Raw genomic sequence first — 16556 nt, 5'->3', positions numbered from 1 at the left:
TTTTTTTTTGACAAGTGACCTAGCATAATGATGACCATGTCCCAAGTCTTTTTTTTATCAAACAAGAGAAAATAATACAAATACAAAATAAGGATAAAATAAAAATGCAAGTACAAAGGCCATGGTGTAAGTATTTTACCGCTTGATTCTTCACAACTTGTATGTCTCGATATCATAAACTTCTTGACTCTCATCTTGATAATCCTCACTCTTGTACAATAGTTTTCAACTTGTAAAAATTCTGCTTCTTGTCTTGTTGCTTTACTTGAATCTGAAATCTGCTCATTTCTGTACCGTTGCTTGTAAACCTTGAACGTCTTCAACTTTCCTTCAAATTTGTGATGCTCCTCTCGTTGATGATGCTGGTGTTTCTATGGACCTGTTGGTGTAGAGAGAGATAAAGTGGATGGTGCTAACTGCGAACAAGATTACAAGTGATATGTAAGTTAGCAATTCTATGTCACCATCATGATTGATAAAATAACACTCAAGAGATCAAAATAGTGCTTATATTGGTGGGAGGTTGGGTAGATCACCATTCTACCCATAGTTTACGTACGGTGACACACACTCTAAAAGCACATATTTAGACACGTACAAAGAATTGAAGGTCGGTGCCTCACATGCTGTAACAATGGGTAGTCTCCACTATAGGGGACCACAACTCTAATACCGAATTCATTCTGCACCTCATTTTCCACTGGCATGGTTAAATCCAACTTTAACTCTCATACAAGTAAGAAACCTGATCACATTCTCTGTCATCTCTAAGTTCAGTCACTCTTATGAGAATCTCGATGTAATCTTAGCGACATGTATACTATGTGACTCTAAACTAACCACAAGTTGGAGTTTTTTATTCACTAATTCACACAAAAGTTGAAAACTTATGAAAAATTTACAATGCAAATGCTTAACCACTCCCCCACACTTAAATTTTACATTGTCCTCAATGTAAATCGAATCGTCCAAAGAAAGTCAAGGTGTAAAATATTATAATGATATGCGACAAGAAAAAGTAAATACAAGACTAGAAAAATAAAAGATAAAAGATACAAAACCTATGGGTTGCATCCCATGCAGCGCTTGGTTTAAAGTCGTCAGCCCGACTATATCCTTGCAAGAGTCATTCCCCATATACCAACAATCTGAAAAGTTGGGGATCCTTCCATAGAACCTATTTTGCAAACACTCGCTTCACACAAATACTAGTTCAAGAAAATAGAAGTGAAGTTATCGCCCCATAGAATTTTCCTCCACACTTATTCTTGTCTACACTTGGAAGTGTATAAAGAACATAAAAATCAGGAACTTCTATGGTTTCTTCTTTGCAAACCTGCATATTATGAGAATCAAATGTTTCTAATGGCGGATATCGAGAAACAAAGTCATTTAACAATATTCTCGAAGCACATACATTCAAGCCAATAAGAGGTAAAGGAGAAGAAACAATATGCAAAGGGTTAGACAAACCTATCACATTCTCTTGTGTTATGGTATCCTCTTCATCCTTAAAGAATTCAAATGAATTACTTACCTCTTGCACATCGTGGTCCTCTATCAAACCTTGCAAGCATTCTTCATCCATTTCTGCCTTAACCAAAGTCTCGAAATCAACATCATCATAACAATCATTTGCAAGCTCAATTGGGTCTTCCACAATATTAGTCATAACGATTACATTCTCAACATACTCCTCCTTGTTGTAAGGCACATACTCTTTTGCGGCTCCAAATTTCGCTATAAGGAACTTTTTAGAAGACTCAAAAATGCATCATCCTCAAGCTCCACCCTTTGAATAGGCTCTTGATCATTATTAAGATCAATGCTTGAGTTATCTACAGAAGTGTCATCATAGTCTTCTTCGTCTTCATCTTGATCCCAAAAAGATTCTGTGGTACACCTTTGGGAAATGTCACCATGAGTTGGTTCAAGCGATGTATCTTCATAATCATCATCACTTTCATAGTTAACATAAGATTGGTTCTCACTGAATTTAGTGTTGCTAGTCTCAAACTCATCCTTTTGAATAGGTGAATGATCATTATTAAGATCAAGAGTTGAGTTAACTACACAATTATCAATGAAAGACCCCAAAGGTTGTCCTTTTTCAACATTAGCATCAATCAAATATTCATCACAAACCACAGGCACATTAGAATAGTTATTGTTTTGAAAACAAAGTTCTTCTTCATACCTTTCTTCTTTGTATTGATCAATATCTCTTTGTAAGTTAGCAATACCTTCACTAAGTTCTTGGAGTTGCTCGTCTGTAGTCTCTTTAGATTTTTGAAACTCTTGTTGTACAAAGTTGGAAAATTTGTCCAATAAGTTAGAGACTTGTTGTTCACGAGCATAAGAATCTTACAATCCTTCCGCCATAAGGTTGTTGATACGTATGAGGACCGCAATATTCCATAGGATATTGATCATAGCCAATAAATTGGTTTTGATTATACCCATGGAATGGTTGGAAGTTGTCATGTTGTTGAGATTGTTGGAAACCGTTTCCATTATTCCAATATGCTCCATCCATGAGAAATAAGTACCTGAAACACGATTCTCAAAACAAGGTTAAAATCCAGAAAATAAAACAAAACTAAAAACAAGAAAATAAGAAACCAAAAACAAGTGACAACCGCTGCCTCCCCGGCAGCGGCGCCAAAATTTGATCGCTGTCGTATGCGTCAAAAATAAATTCACTTTCTCACTACTCAAAATATATAATATAGCAAGGGTAAGAAAGGATAGTTCCCACGGAGAGGTCTTGGGTTGTCAATATGTTTCGGTTTTCTATATAGAACAATGGGGGGTTTCTGATTTTTAATAAAGCAAACTAAAATAAAAGCAAACAAAGAAAAATAAACAAATCAAAGATGTAAAGATATTGGTTAAGGATTCGTTTTCATTCACAAATATGTTCTTGTCTTAATAACTAGAATTGATATTTAATCTCTCATTATCAAAGGCCCAAGGATACCTTGATCGCAAGAATATCCCGCTAATTTCCTCTTGTCATCAAGAAACACATTAAAAGATGCGAATATGAATTCTATCTTTGAGAACAACCTAACGTGTAAAAGCACTAATCAAGTTTAATTCCCTAGATGCATTAAGTTCTATGAAATCAGACCAATCAAAGCAATCGAACGTGTAAAAGCACTAATCCGATTTAACAAAGGTTATGATCCACTTGTGACTACTAGGATGTATCACTACAAGCAATATCCACAATTATGCTACTTGCAATCAGAAACTTATCACTTTTGCGTATAATAAATTCTAATCTAGCAATAAAGATGAAAGCAAACTCAATCGATTCGCGACTCGATCAAACAAGCATTCAAATCATGTAACAATATTAATGGTGAATCATAAACGATAATACTGAGAAAAAACTAATATATCAAACAAGGATTCATGTTATGTGAAATCAACTTTATCCATAACCAAAAATAAGATTAACTACTCATGTTAATGGGGTTCATAACAAGAAAAAAAATAAAAGTTTCCATGTCTAAAACCCCAGAACAAAAATAGAAGTAAAAGATTTTTTTTTCACTGTTGTGTGAATAAGCTTTTTATATACTGACTTGTTCCAAATCTCGACCAACTCTGCTTCCATACGGCCCATGAGTGAAGCCCAGTAAAAACAAGTCCAAATCCATCTGAGTCAAATCGGATCACCGAGTCAACTCGCCTTAGTAGAAAATCCGGCAGAATCTCCTTTGTTTTCAGACAATGCTCAGACCAATTTCTGGTCAGTTTCTTCCTCCCTGCACAACCTAAACATTCATTTATTCATCTTAATCATCCATTTAGGCCTAGCCATTGCATTACTGAAAGTAACAGCACCTCATGTTCAGTACCATGTCTCAAGATATATTCACAGCAACAGCTTCACTTGGTCCAATTCTATGTTCTCGCCATCGGCAGTAGCTTATATTCTTGTGCACCACCAGTGCCTTCAGCTCTGCTCTAAACCCATTGTACTCAATCATAGCTTCACTGCACCTGTAGCTCTATCTGCAACTCTTGCTCAGCTCAAACTCTCACCAGAACAGCATTACCAGCTCTTAGTCGCAGCTGCACCATCGGTTCTGTCTCAGAACCATTACCACCACCTAACACCATCAATTCCTTGTCTTCTGATTCACTACCACTGCACATACCTACAGCTGCAATATCAAATAGCAACATTAACTTCTCTTGCCGTAACTTCTAACTCCATTCTCTCCTTGTATTACAGCGCGATAACCTCTTCAGCTCAACTTCAGTTCATCCATCACCTTGTTCTTGTGCTCATAAAAATTCCTTGAAGCGGCACCACTGCATATCAATTTATGCAGCTGCAACTCCTACTTCCACCGGTTTGCAGCTTCATTACCAGCACCTCATCCTCTTTAATTCATTGCTTCATCATCTTTGCCACCGCAGCTGCACCATTAACCAATTCTGCAGCTGTAGTGCAGTTCATCAGCAACAATGATCACCAGCATAAGTGCACAACACCTTTTCACCTAGCCATTGCCTTCTACCGCCTATTCTGAGCTAGCACCACTAATTCCCACAGCCATCTCTGGCACTTCCTCAACTCATAGCCACAATCAAACCCATTAACACAGCACCACTAGCCATTCTCCACAAGCACTGTCCTTAACTGCATCTGCGCTGGCCTATAACTCCTTGTCACTTCATGCCTGCACAACCCCAGTCCACCATCTATGCAGCTTCAACTGCATTCCTAGTTGCAAAAACATCAACATCCACTTCCATTAACAGCTCAGTAGTTGAGCCATTTCTTCTCAGCTGCACACCAACTCCATCACAACAGAACCACCACGAGCTAGAGCACCAGTTCAGATCATCTTTGATCCTGGAAGCAGCCTCACAACAACCTCAATACTCGCAGCAACACAGAACTCAACTCCAATAGCTAATTCAACACCAAATCCATATCATCTCAGGTCCTGCAATCCATCACCAACATCTTCTCCATCCATGAAATGAATAACAACCCTTGTAATCTTCATCTGCAAGAACACCAACACAAACCCATCTTTGTATATTCAACAATCGAAATCATTTCCTCTCCTTAGATTGACCACCAACAGCAGCGAACCCTAACTCAATGTCATCTCAACTATTCTTCACTTCCGATAAAAATTACTCAGCAGAAACTACCTCGATAGCTCTCAATCGACCATATAACCCTAATTGAACCTCTGTCATATCCAGAAACTTCATGAATCGATAACAAAACCATCATCTTCATCAGATGCAACTATCAGTTCAAAACCCCTTTCATTTCAACTCATTCGAACCCTAAATTTCTCCATATGAATCTTCACGAATTCTTCCATTGAACCCTGATCGATCTCCACTCTCAACTCTGAATTTTCTAACTCTCATACACAGCAGCCATTCACTCTCTTTCTTCATCTCTTTCAGACACAAATGATTGAGAATTGATTTCTCTTGGTTTTAAGGTGTAGAAATGAGTTGTCCGGATATTTGCCACCAGTAACTTCGATAAGGGCTATCCATTTCTTATATGGCTTGTCAGTTTCAGATGACTGCCTATTCTCTTCCTTGCTCAACTGTCGGTTGTGGAGAACCGACAGCTCATTCTTCGCCTCCTTCTTGCGAAACCTAGCCGGCTCCAAGTATAACTTGCTTGTGAATTGACCTTTTCGCCTTTTTCGCTCCAAATGGCTAATTTCTCATTCTTTTGCTTCAAACGACTCCATTGCACCTAATAAACTCAAAATCAAACATAAGAGACACAATTCATAAAGACAATAGCAAAGAAAGCATAAATACTAGATATAAAATTAGGTGTTTTAGACACCTATCAATAGACTATGATTATACACATTTGGTATTTCGAGTCGAGTATACCTCGCCTATCTATATCTCGAGATATGTGTTGGTAATCTTTTCGCTTCGACCAAGTTTATCTTTACCTAGTGACGAAAGTCATGATATGTTTCAATCACTTTGAAAATTACTTTGACGAGAAATGGTGTAATAACTGAATAACGTCCTCTAAGAATGTTTTAATGATTGGAATGAGAGTTTAGATTACATAACCAATGGTGGACATAAGCATTGTTGTGGAAACACAGTTATGTAAAAGTCCTATTCCTTGAACCAAAGTTTTCGAACTTTGTTGATCAAGAGAACCAGAAGAATGGCAAGTGCCAAGTCCGCGAACTCAGTCCGCGAACTTCCGAAGTTCTCAAACCCGAAAATTTCTGCTGGAGTTTACAAACTACTTGCGTGAATCTAAGTCTGTGAACTCAGTCCGCGAACCGGCGAAGTTCTCATCCCGAGAATTTCTGCTGGAGTTTATAAACTCTGTCCGGTATCTTAAGTCCGCGAACCTAGTCTGCGAACTTGAGAAGGTTATATATCTAAAGATGATTTCTGAACTTAAACTTAAAAAGACTAAGGAATGCTATTTGCAAACCGTGGCTATAAAAACTCATGAACCGATTCGAGTGAATCAAATCATCTTTGCTTCAATTGTGTCCTGTGTAGTTACATAAGATTTCCTTGCAATTGAACAACTCTCTAACTAGTTCAATTGAGTCATTTGAACTAGTTATGGTGAAGAAGAACATGGTTGATATGAAATGCTCATATGGCTAACCTTTTGGTTGACTATTGTTGAACCAACAATGTACACGTTTGGGTACGGTTAACAAACCTAGAAGCGTGCATTTAATTTGTGTATAACAAGCTAAGTTTTTGATCTGACGGTTGAGAAATATTAGCTTGAATCTAAATCATATTTTCATCTAACGGTGGATACTGATTGCTTTGTTACCAAGGAAAAACCCTGATTTGAAAGACTATATAAGGGGACATCTAACAACTCTGCAAAACTAATCCCCACACCTTACGTGTGATACTAGTTTGCATGCTAAAGTCGGTTCTCCTTTAACCTTTGGGTTTCTTCTTCTAAAACCAGGTTAAACGACTTAAAGACTTCATTGGGATTGTGAAGCCAGACCGATACTACTTTTATCGTAGTTGTGTGATCTGATATTGCATCTTCTATCGTACGAGTAAAATCATATTGATCGGCTTGAGATTGATATCTCCGATAGGCAAGATATAAAAAGTAATCACAGAGATCTTCGTCTCATTGTTTGTGATTCCGCAACATCTTGTTTCACTACCATACGATTAAGATTGTTGTGAGGTGATTGATTGATCTAGGATGTTCTTCGGGAATATAAGACCGGATTATCAATGGGTTCCTGTTCACCTTGATTATTATCAAAAGATGGAACAAAAACCTTAGGGTTTTTCTGTGGGAGACATATTGATCCTTTGATAGACTTGTCTGTGTGAGACAGATTTGTTTATTGTCAAAGCCTGCGATTTTCGGTCGTAGTAACTCTTAGTTGTGGGTGAGATCAGCTAAGGGAATCAAGTTTGCAGTATCCTGCTGGGATCATAGGCGTAGGGAGTACAACTATACCTTGGATCAGTGGGAGACTGATTGGGGTTCAACTATAGTCCAGTCCGAAGTTAGCTTGGAGTAGTCTAGTGTCTGTAGCGGCTTAATCAATGTGTATTAATTCTGGACTAGGTCCCGAAGTTTTTCTGCATTTGCGGTTTCCTCCTTAACAAAATTTCTGGTGTCTGTGTTATTTCTATTTCCGCATTATTATAATTGAAATAATACAAGTTGTGTGTTAGATTAATTAATTGGAGAATCCGACCTAATGGTTGTTGATTGATATTGATTGACACTTGGATATTGGTCTTTGGTACCATCCAAGTTATTCCTTGTATTTGATTAGTACTCGCAGTTTCTGTTTGAGGAAATCAAATCAAGAGAGAGATATAAACTCGTTGATATACTTTTAATTGATTGAGTCTTGTTGATTCTCTTAAAAGTATATTCGAGTTTGTCCATACAGATTGCTAAGCGAAATATTGGGTGGTGTTGTTAGACCCCCTCTTTTTCAATTGGTATCAGAGCAGGCAAACACGTTTAGACCTTACAAGTCTGTGTTTGTAGCGATCTGACCTGTGAATAAGAGTACTATCTCTGATAAACACGTTACCAGAAATAAGAGCTCTATCTCGTCTAACTCTATTAAAAAGAAGGGTTCTACTATCTTGAATATAGATAAACCTTCTATACTGACGAGATAGACTAACACCAACATGTGTTCTTCCGATAACCCTTCAAATGAACGGGAAACAGCTGAAGAGAGTCAATTGATTCTAAATCTTTCTAGAATCCAAGCTGTTAGATTTAATCGGTTAAAACATCATGTCGATGTTTTACTTGGTGTAATAAGAGATTGCAAATCCAAAGGAAATTCTGATGTTCAGTCTTCGCGTAAGTCACTTGAAGCTAGCCTCAGAAAAGATGTCTTGGAAATTTAACATCGCTTGAGTAAGCTCTCTATTCAAGGATGCTCAAAGCTATCTAATATACTAAGTACTTCTGACACAAAAGATGATTCATGCTCAGAAGCAAAAACAGAAACCCCTCCTTGTAAAATGAATGTGCCTGAAGTCACCGTCAATCAAAGAGGCTGCACATCAAATGGAGGGAAGAAATCTTCTAATGATGATATTAAGACTGTGCTATCTAATCATTCTGATGATCAGAAAGTATGTCTTGTCTGTGAAACAAAGAGTTCTGTGAAACGAAAGGGAACCTCTAAGTTGAAGAAAAACTCCTTGGTTCAACTACAACATACCTTAGATTTAATTCTTAAAGGTGTAACTGACATTCGTATGTCTAAACCAATTGGTTTTCGTACCTACCATGTGTATGCTACCGGGAAAGTCAGTTCAATGAGTTCCTCAAACACTCGAGAACAAAACAGACGTCTGAATAAACATCGTCTAAAGGAAGATCTTGTGATGGTTTCCGAAAATAACGCTGCTCATGTTGAGAAAGGAAATTCAGATGAAAGAAGAAAAATTCATGAAATGAGAGATAATCTGAAGAAGATAATTGAAGGGTATAAAGAATTCGTCAACAGGTTGTCTTCCTCATCAAACCTAAATTCTTCTGGTAAGAATTCAAACTATGTCTCATATTTTGATGACAGTGAGTTTTATGATAATTTCTCACATGACAAGGGATCTCTTTCTAGTCTCAAGGAGGAAAAAGAAACTTGCCCATAAACACAAATCTCTTGATGAGCATGTTGCTCATACTTGTGCTAATTAATCACAAGGTTTAAAGAGATTACTCATAAAAATCCTCTTGAGTAAGATGTGTTAATAGGTATACTTTTGGTTGTTGGGTCTGTTGAGTGGAGCTATTCTCTTATCATCCATAGCTAAACGTTTGCAGACCTGCTCTACTTAAAAGTATTGGTTTTGCTCTAAATTGTCGTTTTTTGTTGTTCAGAAGTTTGTTTTTTTCCAGGTCCTTGGTACAACTACTCTTCTTGAGTCTACTGAGCTTTAGTCTCAGTTGTTGCAAGAGTTTTGTTTGTGGGCCTTAGTTTTCTGGGTAATGTTACACTGGTTTGGGTATCCTTGCTCTGGCACGAGTCGACTGCTTAAACCCTAAAATCCTTCCCCTAGGAAACCTTTGCCTACTGGGCTGCAAAAGTCACGTACGTGTACTCTAGGTTGGTTTCTGGGTTATCAAGAATGTCTTCTTCTTCATCTTGCTATGGTGGTTTTGCAAGAGGATTCCTTGACAAAGGTTTTGTTGTCAAGTCTAAGAAGAAAAGAACCCTTGTAGATGAAGATCATCCTAATGCTTCATGTTACTTTGCCTATGTTCATGAGGATGCTGAAAAGGATGATATGATTTCTGCTGAAGTTGTTCACGACTTTCTTAAGTACTTTGGGGAAGAAAAACAAGAGCTCATTGTTACTCTGAAAAATCTTGATGCATTGAAAACTGAGTTGGAAAAGGTTACTGCTGACCTTGGTCTCATAAAGTCTCACATCAATGCTCTTCGCAAAGAGAATCACCTCTCTTATGTTGCAATGAATGCTGCTAATCACAAGCTCAAAGACTCCGTGTTTAATGAGGATTCTGAATCATCCAGTTGACCTCAGTTCGTGTTCGAAATTGCACTGGAGTACGTTTTTCTTTAGCTTCTTTTTGTTACCTAGTATGTCTTTTTTTTGGCTTAGATTGGAAGAATAACTAGTGCTTTGAATAGCGATGATTGTGACTACACATAGCTATTATTTTTCATCTTCTTTTTTAGGTTTTTGGTTTAATTTCTAAAACTATTTGGAGGATGATGTTTTGCAGTATTTAATCTTTATGATTTGTTATATTGCAACTTGTTATGGGATATTGGTGTTTACGTCCGTGAACTATGTTGTCCCATATTTTGTCAAAAGTAAAGTCGTTCATGATCGGTATTCGTTTATTGATTAAGGAATGAATGGACTTTTGACATATACAAGGAAGATAGGTTAAAATCTTTTGTATCCAAGGATTATTTCTATTGTATATGCTTGTACAAATGAATGAATCCTTGTGTATTCCATAGTATTGATCTTCACTAATCCATATTTTATGTAATCCTGTGATGCTCCGTAATGTATCTTATGTTGAGCACGATACAACCAAGTTGATTAATTTTTGATTAGCTTTGTTGGTTGTTCTGTAAGGTACTTTATGTTGAGCATTTAGAACTAAATTAATCATCTTGTTGGTTATTTAGTTATTACTCCATAAGTTTCTCTTGTGTTGAGTATATGAACGATTAAGCCAATCACTCTCTTGTATGGTTAACTTAGTCGTTGTTCTGTAAGTTTACTTATGATTGAGCACAATCAATTAAATTGATCACTCTTGTGTTAATTTGATTGAGTATTCCGATTAAATTAATCATGGGTTTACTTATGATTGATTTGATTGAGTTTTTGGATATAAAAATCATTCATATGGTTTTGTTGTCCAATGAAAATCCTTTTTTTCTCTTGAAATTAAGGTCGCTCGTTGTTGTTCTTTCGGGAATGACATCAAATGGGGGAGAGTTCTTTTGAACTTGTGCTTAATGGTCATATCTTGAGGGGTGTGCGGCTGTGGAATTTTAGAGGGGTTATCTTGTATCTTTAAACTCCTTGATGAATGTTGTTAGCTTCGGCTATATGATTGGATCTAAATAAGATGATGTGCGTTTCTTTCTCTCAGTCATGAAATGTCTCTTATGGAAATTTCATTATGATCCCGTTCTTGTACCTTTGCCAAATTTATTGACAAAAAGGGGGATAATTAATATGTAGTTCACACTAAAAATACATATGGTTTTCGGATCATTGTGTAAGGGGGAGTGGTTTCCATGTGAGATGGAGTATTGACTAAGGGGGAGTGATACATATCACCATAGTATTATTGTTGAAGTTGTGGTACAATTGAACTTTGACACTGTGTAATAATACTATGACAATGTGTAACAATAATCGAGAATTATGTTTTCTCATTGTTATAGCTACGGATCTTCAACAACGGTGATGCTAAACTTACAACCTTTGGGATCGTTGGAGTACTTGTAAGTGACGAAGATTTCGAGGAATGTTGAAGGTTAGACATGTGGAATAGGAGCTACTAAAGTTTCATTATCTTTTTTGATAGTTTTGTCACTAAAATTGACAAAGGGGGAGATTGTTAGAGCATTGATCGGTCGAACTCGCATGCGTTGCCATCTCAAGCATGTTTGTCAATGTTAGTGATCAAAACTATAAGTCTTGATTTTTAGTCTATTATAGCTAAGTCTCGGACTAGCATAGTAAGTGTAGTTGATCTCAAGGACTCCATGGTGATTCATCATACAAGATGAAGATCTACTCAAGGAACCGGTGGAACTTCTCGACAAAAAGGTATGTGGAGACTTGAACTTATCTGTCACTCAAAAGTCTATCTATTCTATCTCCTACTCTTTGAGACAAAAAGTCGTATGCTATATATATAGACTATGATTATACACATTTGGTATTTCGAGCCGAGTATACCTCGCCTATCTATATCTAGAAATATGTGTTGGTAATCTTTTCGCTTCGACCAAGTTTATCTTTACCTAGTGACGAAAGTCATGATATGTTTCAATTACTTTGACGAGAAATGGTGTAACAACTGAATAACGTCCTCTAAGAATGTTTTAATGATTGGAATGAGAGTTTAGATTACATAACCAATGGTGGACATAAGCATTGTTGTGGAAACACAGTTATGTAAAAGTCTTATTCCTTGAACCAAAGTTTTCGAACTTTGTTAATCAAGAGAACCAGAAGAATGGCAAGTGCCAAGTCCGCGAACTCAGTCCGCGAACTTCCGAAGTTCTCAAACCCGAAAATTTCTGCTGGAGTTTACAAACTACTTGCGTGAATCTAAGTCTGCGAACTCAGTCCGCGAACCGGCGAAGTTCTCATCCCGAGAATTTCTGTTGGAGTTTGTAAACTCTGTCCGGTATCTTAAGTCTTCGAACCTAGTCTGCGAACTTGAGAAGGTTATATATCTAAAGATGATTTCTGAACTTAAACTTAAAAAGACTAAGGAATGCTATTTTCAAATCGTGGCTATAAAAACTCATGAACCGATTCGAGTGAATCAAATCATCTTTGCTTCAATTGTGTCCTGTGTAGTTACATAAGATTTCCTTGCAATTGAACAACTCTCTAACTAGTTCAATTGATTCATTTGAACTAGTTATGGTGAAGAAGAACATGGTTGATATGAAATGCTCATATGGCTAACCTTTTGGTTGACTATTGTTGAACCAACAATGTACACGTTTGGGTACGGTTAACAAACCCATAAGCGTGCATTTCATTTGCGTATAACAAGCTAAGTTTTCGATATAACGCTTGAGAAATATTAGCTTGAATCTAAATCAGGTTTTCATCTAACGGTGGATATTGATTGCTTTTTTACCAAGGCAAAACCCTGATTTGAAAGACTATATAAGGGGACATCTAGCAACTCTGCAAAACTAATCCCCACATCTTACGTGTGATACTAGTTTGCGTGCTAGAGTCGGTTCTCCTTTAACATTTGGTTTTCTTCTTCTAAAACCAGGTTAAACGACTTAAAGACTTCATTGGGATTGTGAAGCCATACCGATACTACTTTTATCGTAGTTGTGTGATCTGATCTTGCATCTTCTATCGTACGAGTACAATCATATTGATTGGCTTGAGATTGATATCTCTGATAGGCAAGATATAAAAAGTAATCACAGACATCTTCGTCTCATTGTTTATGATTCCGCAACATCTTGTTTCGCTACCATACGATTAAGATTGTTGTGAGGTGATTGATTAATCTAGGCTGTTCTTCGGAAATATAAGACCGGATTATCAATGGGTTCCTGTTCACCTTGATTATTATCAAAATACGGAACAAAAACTTTAGGGTTTTTCTGTAGGAGACAGATTTATCCTTTGATAAACTTGTCTGTGTGAGACAGATTTGTTTATTGTCAAAGCCTGCGATTTTGGGTCGTAGCAAGTCTTAGTTTTGGGTGTGATCAGCTAAGGGAATCAAGTGCAGTATCCTGCTGGGATCAGAGGTGTAGGGAGTACAACTGTACCTTGGATCAGTGGGAGACTGATTGGGGTTCAACTATAGTCCAGTCCGAAGTTAGCTTGGAGTAGACTAGTGTTTGTAGCGGCTTAATACAGTGTGTATTCAATCTGGACTAGGTCCCGGGATTTTTCTGTATTTGCGGTTTCCTCGTTAACAAAATTTCTGGTGTCTGTGTTATTTCAGTTTCCGCATTATATTTTTTTATCTTTATAATTGAAATAATACATGTTGTGCGTTAGATCAATCAACTGGAGAATCCGACCTAACGGTTGTTGATTGATATTGATTGACACTTGGATATTGGTCTTTGGTACCATCCAAGTTATTCCTTATATTTGATTAGTACTTGCAGTTTCTGTTTGAGGAAATCAAATCAAGAGAGTGATATAAACTCGTTGATATACTTTTTTTGTGATTGAGTCTTGTTGATTCTCTTAAAGTATATTCGAGTTTGTCCATACAGATTGCTAAGCGAAATATTGGGTGGTGTTGTTAGAACCCCGCTTTTTCAATATCACCATAGTATTGTTGTCGAAATTGTGATATAAGAACTTTGATAATGTGTAATAATACTATGACACTGTATAACAATGATTGAGAGCTTGTTTTTCTCATTGTTATGGCTACGGATCTTCAACAACTATGATGCTGAATTGGACATCTATGGAATCATGGGAGTACTTGGAAAAGACGAAGTTTTCGAGTAATGTTGAAGCACCAAGGAGATCAAGCATGTGGACGAGAAGCTACAAAGTTTTATTTATTTTATAATCCATATGTATTGATAGTTTTTCCACTAAAATTGACAAAGGGGGAGATTGTTAGAGCATTGCTCGGTCGAACTCGCATGCGTTTCTATCTCAAGCATGTTTGTCAAGTTTAGTTGTCAAAACTATATGTCTTGATTTCTAGACTACTTATAGCTAAGTCTCGGTTTAGGACAGTTTAGTGTAGTTGAGCTCCAGACTCCATGGCGATCATCTTACGAAGACGAAGAACTACTCAAGGAACTAGTGGAACTTCATCCGATTAAAAGGTATGTGGAGACTTGAACTTATCTATCACTCAAAAGTCTATCTACTCTATCTCCTACTCTTGAGACAAAGTCGTATAAGTATGATAGTTTTCATACATACACATTTGCTATTTCGAGCCGAGTTTACTCGCCTATCTTTTTTCTCGAAATATGTGTTGGTAAGCTTTCGCTTTAACCACTTTTCATCTTAACCCGTGACGAAAGTCATGATGACGTTTCAATCTTGAAAATATCTTTGATGACGATAGTTGTGAATAACGACTGTTATAACATTATAGAAGAGTGTTTCAATGATTGAAATGTAGAGTTGAGATTACATAACCAACTATGGATATACGCATATATAGTGTGTTCGCACATTAGTGTATAAATCCATGTGCCGGAAACCAAGTGCGTGCATATGTGTGCATACGGTATTGGTGAAGGAGACAGGTTGGGTACGCGTATCAACGAAAGTTTTCGAACCGATAATTTCTGCTGAGATTGTAAGTTTGAAAACTGTTAAACCAATCACCTTAGGTAAGCATACCCGTACGCATATCCACGGAAGTTTTCGAACTGAAAATTCCTGCTGAGTTTCTAAAATCAAATCCGGTAGCTATGGTACACATACCCATACGCGTACCCAAGCTGGTTATGTTTCTCAAATCGGAAGTTCATGAACTTAAACAATAAATCAATAAGGAATGCAATCTTTGCAAACCGTGGCTATATTGTTCATGAATTGATTCAAGTGAATCAAACCGATTTTTTTTCAATTGTGTCTATTCATAAAGACCTAAGAAATTGAACAACTCTTAAACTAGTTCTTTTGAGTCATTTGAACTAGTTATGTGAATAAGATGAATACGGTTAATATGAAAGTACTCATATGGCTAACCATTGGTTAACTATTCGTGAAGCAACTAAGTGTACACGTTTAGGTACGATTACTCAAACCTAAATGAAATACATTTCATTTGTGTGTGACAAGCTAAGTTTTGATCTAACGGTTGAAAGATATTAGCTTGGTTAAATCAGGTTTTTCATCTAACGGTGAATATTGAATGCTTTGTTACCAAGGTAACTAAGATTGCAAACCCTGATTTGAAAACTATATAAAGGAGACATCTAGCAACTGGAAAAACTAAACCCCACACCTCCTGTGCGATACTAGTTGGTTTTGCTAGAGTCGGTTCTCCTTTAACCTTAGGTTTCTTCTCGAGACCTTGTAGGTTAACGACTGAAAGACTTCATTGGGATTGTGAAGCCAGACGAAACTACTTCTCTTGTAGTTGAGCGATCTGATCTTTCCATTTTCTATCGTACGAGTTCAATCGAATAATTAACTTGAGATTATATCTCCGATAGGGCAAGATAAAAAGAAATCACAAACATCTTCGTCTCATCGTTTGTGATTTAACAATATCTAGTTTCGCTACCATACGATTTAGATTATTGTGAGGTGATTGATAATTCTAGGTTGTTCTTCGGGAATATAAGTCCGGTTATCAATTGGTTCATGTTCACCTTGATTTTATCAAAAGATGAAACAAAACTCTTAGGTTTATCTGTGGGAGACAGATTTATCTATCATCATAGACTTTTCTATGTGATACAGGTCTGTTTATTAAAGTCTTCGACTTTGGGTCGTAGCAACTCCTGGTTGTGGGTGAGATCAGCTAAGGGAATCAAGTGTGTAGTATCCTGTTGGGATCAGAGACGTAAGGAGTGCAACTGTACCTTGAATCAATGTGATATTGATTAGGGTTCAACTACAGTCCAGACCGAAGTTAGTTTGTAATAGGCTAGTGTATGTAGTGGTTTAATACAGTGTGGTGTTCAATCTGAACTAGGTCCCGGGATTTTTCTGCATTTGCGGTTTCCTCGTTTACAAAATTTCCGGTGTCTGTGTTATTTCTATTCCGCATTATATTTTGTTATATAACTGAAATATCACAGGTTGTGCGTTAAGATCAATCAATTAGAATATCCAAC

This window comes from Papaver somniferum, chromosome 9 (assembly GCF_003573695.1).
Source record: "Papaver somniferum cultivar HN1 chromosome 9, ASM357369v1, whole genome shotgun sequence".
Lineage (NCBI taxonomy): Eukaryota > Viridiplantae > Streptophyta > Magnoliopsida > Ranunculales > Papaveraceae > Papaver > Papaver somniferum.
Note: the sequence above shows the minus strand (reverse complement) of the source record.